Below are 7,387 nucleotides of genomic sequence, written 5' to 3'. Positions count from 1 at the left end.
TAATGAATGATATACTAAAAATAAATATTTGAAGACGAAAACTACTTACGAACGGTCAACACAAAACTGTTTATCACATGATTAAATGATTTTAGTAGCTACATGCTATGAATGACTTAAAAATTTGCTTTCAAGTTCATAAAAACCATTAATTAAGGCCTTTTTTTTTTGTAGGAAAATCCTTTTATACACATTTGAATGTCGTTATAACACGAATTTATGTAAATTCATGTGCCTAAAACAGGACATGTTAAAAGCATACGTGTGTTGGTTTCCGATAGCCTCTGGAGAACGTGTGACGTTGCCATGTTGGTGGTGCCCAGCGGCGGCGGCTCGAAGCTGCGCGCGTCGCCATCCCACCCCCTCCCCCCTCCAACCGGTCATTTCCCCCACCCCTTTTCCCTGGGCGGCCAAGCGCGTCCGAGTTCAGTCGGCGGGCGGCGGTACGCGCGAGAAGACGCCGTGGCTTCGCAGCAGCTGTAGGGGGCTGTACGTGCTCGCTCCGGCGCGTCCGACCGCGGCGCGCTCCGGCCCAGAGCAACTGCACTCGCAGCAACTTGCTAGTCACCACATTCCCCCTGGAACAATCCTGAATACATGGCGTCTCAGGCGGCGTTCCACTAGCATCAACCCTCTCTCGCTAAATTTATCTTCATAACCACCCATCGTCGGATAAAATCCGTGGAGTTCGGTTTTACAGTTTAATTCAATGTATGTTAAAAATTAATGCTCCGTAACACTTGACGCTATAAGTTGGACATTCGCCTGAGCAAAGTTGTGGAACGCTCGTATATATACACTCCCTACTGTGATTTCTTTCTAAAATTTTGCCGAAAAAAATAGGTTTGCACACCTTTGTTCAGTATTGCTTTCAGTTTTCTGTCCCCCTTCCCCTTCGTCTTCGACGCGTCAATGTAAACAATTATCTGCTTGTATATTCACACTCACCACACGTGTCCGTTTTTAAGCGAATGATGTCAAATCCCTCGTGAAGTGTCTCTACGAAATGAAAATTTTCCGTCGTTCCAGAAGACTTCAGTTAAATCCTTTAGCTACCTGCTGTTTTCGATTTTCGACCTTAAATTCGGTAAGTCGCAACAAATAAAGAAATGTTAGTTCATTTTTAACATAGACATAGTAACTTAAAAATACTTTAAACTCCAAATTTATGGTCGTTTTGGGGCACTCTGTCATTTCAAATTCAAAATGTTGTAATCTATTATACCTAATTAAAAGAAACCACTTGTGTATATGCTACAGACAGCGTATACATCTTCATGAAATATTTCATTTCTGGTAAATGTAATATTCCTGAATGACCTTTCATTCCAAACAGAGTTTAAGAAATATCTCACTCATTGTTAAAAAAAGTACTTTCCTCGTTTGTTTTTTTTAGTGACTTATTTTCCAAGTGAAGTAATTGAAAAGAATTTTTTTCACATTCTTCTTCAAGTAGATATGTATAAAGAGACTGGTACAAACTCTTCAAACTTGTATCTCCAACTCACATATACACGCGATCGCTTTAGACAGTAGAAGAGTGGCTTTTTGTTTCAGCAACCAGGAACATAGAGCCGGCTATGTTCATTGAAACAGCCCAGCCAGATTACTTACATTAAAGTAATTTAAGTTTCTCACCATTTAAAATAGGTTTATTACACTATAAAATATTTTGCCATAACCTTATTTCTGTCTTGAGAAAATTAGATAAAAATAAAACAAGTTAATATTAATTTTTGTAGCAGCCCTTACTGAACATTGACAATAGAGGTATCATCTACGATTTAAACTTAATGTTATGATTTAATCGCCCATTATTTTTTTTATTACAATACTATGTAAGCTTAAATTTTATTTTTCCTATTGTTATTTCGTATACCATTCGTGATTGGCTTTACGTCACACAGGGATAGATACAGAAGGAGAAATACAAACAAAAACAAATCAAGCTAATAAATGATGAAATTATTCATATCTGTTGGCAAGAAACCGTCCCAAAATTTACTCGAGTGTCTTCGGGAGGCAACGAAAAACTGAGATTAGGTTATCGTTACCGGAAATTTAACCAATGTCCTGCGAAAAGTGAGTGCTCTGTTTGGACTTTCAAGTAATATAATTAAATACAATACATTTTATTTTATTTTATGAGGTAACTATCCAATCAAAAAAATAAAAATAAACGCGCAAACGCATTTACATGAAACTAACAGTCTACTAAAGGAAAGAAATATTTCACTTATATTCTCTTGCACTGAAACAAAAGTAAAATATCTGACTGTCTAATTTTTCATTGGAAATGTATGCAATGTTTATTACGAAATAATATATAGAATTTTAATACACATTGTCTTATTTTAAGCATAAAAATTCACCGCAAAGGACTGTGTAACTTATACTGTTGTAAAACATTAGTAGTATATTCCTCTTAAATATGGCTTAAAATATACTATATTTTGTAATTGTTGTAATACATTACGTAAGTTCTGAATATTTTGTATTTTAAAATAAGATATATTATATACTCTATACTACTTTCACCCCTACATAAGGCGAGTTTCTGCCGGAAAAAAAATCTGCCAAACTGCAGTACAAAAACTGTATCAGGAAATAGCAGACGAAAAATAATTAAAAATGTAGATTACCTACAAGGTATATATTTTATTATTTGTTGGTGTTTGTATGTTGAAAAAAAAAGCAAAGCAAAAATTCTATTGCAGAAGCGTTTTTTTTAAATATATTTTACACGTATATTATCTCAATGAAATAACTTAAATGTACTATCCTCTCTTCAGATCAGCGTAGACAAAGTTTCCCCCTGCAACTAGGTATCTTAAAAGTTCCTTTATAAACTAGGTAAAGTTAGTTGCAAGTTGTTAATTTTCCTGCATTATTTTTTTATTTAATTCATTTTAAACTAGGACGAGGGTCACACGTGATAAAAGCATTGATTAGATGTATGCCTACACATACAGGTTACATTTTGGGTGAATCTACAAAAAAATACAGAAATATGACTGAATATGCATTGTATGAAGAGGAGGCAGAAGTTTCAATGAGAATAAGTGCCGGAAATGTTTCTGTTTTATCTCTAGAGCAGTTAGTGCGTGCAATGACATGCAATGCGCTGGATCTCTGCTGTGTGGGATGCCATATCTGCGATGGTGTGCGCGGTACGGAACACACCACCCGTACGCAGTGGGCGTACAAGCAAGCGTTGCTATGGTTTTCTTTACCTCTGGTTGGTTTGGTTTCAAAAATGCTATTATTCATCAATGAGACATCCGTGTTTTATTACAGTTCAGCAACTACACGAGGCAAGACACATTGCACACAGTACAGAGTTCCAACCTTTCAGTTTCTTTCCCTGTTAATATATTTAATTTTCATCGACCAAAACAGTGTCCAACTACTTATGTCCTTTGTCGGCATTTCATAAACACGGAGGAAAGCAGTTTTAAAAAAAAATACCCGTAGGCGGAATCGAACAATTAAATACAATTGATGAAAACATCCGATGGTATTGTACAACAAACTGATAATACCACATGGATATTTTGTACCATGTCTGTATCTGTTGAACCAAAGTTTTAAGAAATAGCAACAAATAACATTGTTGTTTAATTATTTAAAAAGACACAAGGTCGAAAAATGGCACTGAGGTACGTTGGCTACACTGAATTGAGATGCACTTTCACTGAGGGTGCTGGAGCAGGGAATGGAGAAGTTAGGGAGGTGTTGAGGAAAACTTATGAAAACGTTAGCTCTGGAAGTGTTGTGCAGTTTACTGTAGCAGTAGCTCCACTCAGTTCACTAGCGCGTGCACCATCGTGTACCGTAACCGTCGGCATCCCAGACTAAAGACGGCATTGCTGTGCGCAGCACCGAACAGGTACGGTGAACTGCTGAGTGTTCATTTTCATCACGGACTGGATTACAAAACAGCAGTTAAAGCCTATGTCATGTAAATTATCTCAATTATGATAGTTCTTAAAAGTGCTACCAGTAGCGCACATTCCCAGCTGTCACTTGCAATGTGTAATGTAATTTTTTGTTTACGAACGCTGACAACCACGTTAGGTTATTCCAATCACTGTTTTTAATGAAAAAACAGTGGTAGAATCGGCACTACTTTTGGGAAACTGTCGAGTTTGAGACAAGTTAACGTGAGTAAATAGACTATAGTCGTGCATCTTGCCGATATGGCATTCCACGTAACAGTCATCCAGTGATAGACTCTATCAACAAAGAGACATTCGCAGGCCTATGTTCACTGAAATTTCCTATCTACTCTACCATTCCTGCATGTTAACCGAACTGTTTTACGTCTATTTTAGCTACAGCCTAAATAAATTTGACTTTATTACCCCAGTCACCTCTACCAAAATGGTCTTATCAACCCCTGAATAATCATGTATTAAAATTAATATAATGAAAATCTTTATTATCAATATAATACATCCTCTTATTTATAAGGTATTTATCGTGAGATTGCATGTGCTAATAGGAAATATCATTCAGGTTGAAAATGAGTGTGTATAAAATTATTCTTATAAACTCTAATTTATCTTTTTAAGAGAATTACGTGTGGAATGGGAATTTTTATAAATATTACTATTCATCCTATGGGATTTTTATTGCATTTGATGTAAAAAAAGAACTATTAATTGCTATAATTACAAAAATGTATAAGGAAAGCGTAGACAGAAGAATTTAACCATGCGTTATGTACTGAAAAACCTCCTCATACTCATTGTACATGCTAAGTCTTGACCTAAATAAGGTACTGCAGATAGTAAATACGTTCCTAACCATCCTGTTTTTTTTTTCCCTTATTCATGCTTGATAAAAATTTTATTGCGTTGGGAGAGGTACGGGTAATAAAATACTCTTAAATGCGTCTCATACCAAAGCCTGTACGCTTAGACATGCTAGGAATTAACCATGCAGGGATTGAAGCCACGACTAACTCGTCTATCTAAAATGTAGAGTATATCTATTTAAGTTGGGCCCAGGGAACAACTGATTGAAAACATTTATTTGAACATAAGCCATTTCTGATTTACACCATACATATGTCATACAGAAAACCCCAAGAATGAACAAAGAAATATGAATACACAAACGAAGAAAACAAGTCAAAATCAGCCGAAATAAAATGCAAAGAGAATTTTTTGGGAAGGAATTAGTCAGAAAAATACTACAGCACAGAAGAACACATTGGGCTGACGAGACAGCTGCAACAAGAAGAGTAAATACAGGCAAACAACAACCTTGGACTTCACAGCGATAAGCAGAGACAAGCGCTGCTCTAAATGGAGGACTGTCGCCGCTACCAACCAAAAATTTCATTTTTTCAAGTTTTATTTTTGAGAATATTGTCCAACTTATCTTTACTTAAATACCTAAATTAAAAGTTTTACTTTTCTTTCAATTAAAAGTTGTATGGAAAAATCAAAGTAGGCGCTACTTTTTTTTGAGGCCATGTGTTTGAAAAATTTTTAATTGAAATGAACTTTTAAGTCATTTTTTTTGCAACTGCATCGTTTCTTTGTACTATAGCCCTTGCTGAGAAAAAATAATCTTCCTGAAGCCGCCCTTGAACAGAGGAATCCAACGATGATACTCAAGAGATAATGTGGATAACACGACTACACGGACAGGGGGAACTCTTGTTTTGCGAAAACCCGACACAGCGAGGGCGGTTCCTAGCTCGCCTTTTCCAACGTGAAAGCACCCTTTACCCCCTTTTTTTCTCAATGGTTACAATATAAGAGAATGGCGCTTCCTAGGAGGAAAACTTGTGGAAAGGATGTTTGGTTTCCGAGAAAGATGTCGGTCGGGGGGGGGGGGGGGGGGGGGGAGACTATGTGCGTCTAGCTTTCCCTTTACGCTCATCCCATCTTCACGCCGTCTGCACCGCTGAAACTCGGCGAGTGGCGTTTTGGTCGAGGTGGCGTGACCACACTGTAAAAAAAAAAGTGAGTGAGTCTTTCAGTACTCGACAGAGATGTGTAACATCTAACCTCGGTAATGAGCAAATTCGTGTGATCTCATGTTGCATATACACTTATAATACGAAACTTTGACACGAAATGTTACGTAGAATTCTTTTAAATAACACCAACCTTGATAAATTTTGCTTAAACTACTTCTCTGGAGGCGAATCACACGTATTTTCCGCAACCCTGGTTAGAATTTGCTGCCGAAGCATCAACGTCGACTATCGAATCATTTCATTTTCAGACAGAAATTTTAAGCTATTTAATAAAACGACTTCGATAAAAGTGAAAAAAAGACTTGAAAAAATACTAGTCCCCGGCTTTAGAATGGTTTTAGACAAGGAATTTTATTTAAATTCTGCCCAACTTGTTAAAACTCATCAACCAGTTAATACCATAAAGATTTTTGTTTTTGCTCTGAGCACTTTGGTTTGCACCATCCGCATCCAACACAGATGGCAGCACCGTGGTTGCACATTTCCGTTCCATGATACCTTCGTTCCGTTCACGAAATTACTCGCACCAAATGCCGTGTACCGAGAGCTAACATGTTACAAAACAAAAAATTGTATAGTGCAGGCCAAACGTCTTACGAGCCGTCCTCGTGGCACACATCATTCCGCCTCACCAACACAGACTGTCTAGGCGTGGTCCTTAACCAGTTTGTGGGACAAGAAATAAAAGCAGGAGTGCTCCGTCCGCCAATTTATAGCTTGCGGAAAAATTCAGATGTATATATATATATTTTTTTTCCATGCGAGGAATTGAACACATGAATAGCCTCACAATGAGTTAGTAAATTATTTTTGAATAATCATTTGAGTGCGAAAACACTGCGCTTGTTTCTGGTGCATTGAGAAGAGCATAGAATTGCCATGTGCAGTGATGATTACTGACTTACGTCTAGAACTGCTGCCCCTCTTAGAATCGAGTAAAGGCGGAAAGTTCATTAGCAACTCCTCGCAAAATTTCAGTACTGATTAAATTATTTGTACCTGTGTTTTGAGAACCGAATTGTTGTAATACATAAACATCTGAACGACCTAATACAAACACCACAGTTGAATGCCGCGGCTAAAACTTTAGATATAATCCGTCCGTCCGTCAAAAGTTAGAGTTTTCCAAGATTTTGACGGGCGAAGGGAGGCGACGGGCTATTGTACTTCCACCTTCAGTTGGCCATAACACTCACCACTCGACAGTTTTAAGTGGTTTCTGATTGCGAAAAGCACTCAAGGAACATTACGTGCGCCGGTTGAAGTTTGTTTGCACGTTTTTTAAATGTATTTTCGGACACTTAAAAAAACCGTGAAACCTGTACAGGTATGACGTATGGAACATTTAGTACGCAATAGTGTAAGTGGTAAAAGGAATTGAAGGCAGCTTTC

The 7,387-nt window shown here is 37.4% G+C and overlaps 1 protein-coding gene across 1 annotated transcript in view; it reads left to right on the top strand.

Moving 5' to 3' along the window:
- The first annotated feature begins 428 nt into the window (after window positions 1-428).
- Window positions 429-7,387, top strand: part of LOC134534704 (suppressor of lurcher protein 1-like) — a 360,907-nt gene continuing 353,948 nt past the window's right edge. The window contains exon 1 of the mRNA XM_063373180.1: window positions 429-1,087. The gene's annotated coding sequence lies outside the window, so the exon portion shown is untranslated. The remainder of the gene's footprint in view (window positions 1,088-7,387) is intronic.

Source organism: Bacillus rossius, chromosome 8, assembly GCF_032445375.1.
Source record: "Bacillus rossius redtenbacheri isolate Brsri chromosome 8, Brsri_v3, whole genome shotgun sequence".
Classification (NCBI taxonomy): Eukaryota; Metazoa; Arthropoda; class Insecta; order Phasmatodea; family Bacillidae; genus Bacillus; species Bacillus rossius.
This window is presented reverse-complemented; position numbering and strand designations above follow the sequence as displayed.